A 1,605-nucleotide genomic window follows, 5' to 3' on the forward strand; every position below is an offset into this window, starting at 1 on the left:
TATATATACATATAGATATGCATGTATATTGTATACACATGCATTCATACCTACATACATACATACATACATATCGATCCAAAATGCCTCTGAGTGTCGTATCATATCATATCTTTTAACCATCAAGTGTCGAAGTGCTTCTCTTGGCCAGGATCGCATACATGACGCTGATAACATCATAAGACTTAGAAGGCAGCTCCTTTAGCAACATTCCTTCTCTGACAACCTTAGATACTTCCCTAAAGACGTCGCACGATTCTACCGCAACGTATCATCAGATGAAAGGATGAGAATATATGAGCAGAAATTTATACATGGATATGTTAGTAGAAAGCTCCGAGATGATAGTAACATTGAACATCAATGCAGTCTGTTATAGACCATTAGCCGAATTACTACCTCCCACTTTGAAGGATATGCGTTTGCAATCCAGGAATAGGAAATATCAGCCAAATACCTGATGCACAAAAGGGCTAGGGATGCAGGAAAAGCAGTAAAATGTGACAACTGATGCGGACTTTGTGGAGTTAACACCGAAGATATCATCTACATCATATGAAGTTGTCCAAAAATGTCAAGGCGGTGTTATCTACCGATGTGGACACTCTATAATGTAATCCGTCGGAAGGATAACCACTAGGACAAAGAATTAAGAAACCATAGTGTGGTAGAAGCTGAAGACAACTGAACAAGAGAACACTTACGCTGAACTACTGAGAAATCTACAGTTACTCTATCCAGATATCAACATCAAGTTTATACCTGTAATTATTGGGATTCTGGGATATTTAACATACTGCCCAAATACCAATCTTGAGAAACTAGGCTTTTCAAAACTAGAAAGGGGAAAGCTAATTCGAAGACTACAGATCTGAAAAACACCTGTAAAATTTGATAATTAAAGGTTTTTAGTCTTAAATAGTCTAGCTTTAATTATTACACCAGTAAAATATGTGCTAATATTATCTTTATAATTATTTTAACCTTAAACTTCGTTCAAATTGTATTTAAAACGATAATAATTTATTTAAGCTGTTTTTTGTATATAATATGCTTGTTAGCATGTATTATAATGGATGTAGGGATGATTATTGAATGTTTACTATTTTGATAATTTTAATAATATTTTTCGATCTTTATAAAATAAGTATTTTATATAAATTCATTTGGTACTTATTGTTGGTTGATATATACATTTATTTATTATTATTATTGTTGTATTTTGACCTGACGATTAGCTGTATTTTTGAATAGAATTTATTTTCGATAATTTTAATTGATTTTAATCAATTTAAATTTCCTTTCTATTTGAAAATTAGTTATGAAACACGTGTAGTTATATTATTATCTTTATCTTATGATATTTACCTTGAATTATATTATACTCATTTATTATGCTTTTAATTATAAATGTTTCTATATGTGACAGTTAATTTTCATCGATGAGTTCATGAACCTAGGTTCTTTTCCCTAAAACTATATATATATAAGTGAAGTATATTTGCCACTTAAATGTGGCTGACCCCTAAGGGTGGATGTTACTGTTGCTTTTAGCCTCGTGTGTATATGTACACACACACACACACACACATACACACACATACA

Source organism: Octopus bimaculoides, chromosome 19 (genome assembly GCF_001194135.2).
Source record: "Octopus bimaculoides isolate UCB-OBI-ISO-001 chromosome 19, ASM119413v2, whole genome shotgun sequence".
Lineage (NCBI taxonomy): Eukaryota > Metazoa > Mollusca > Cephalopoda > Octopoda > Octopodidae > Octopus > Octopus bimaculoides.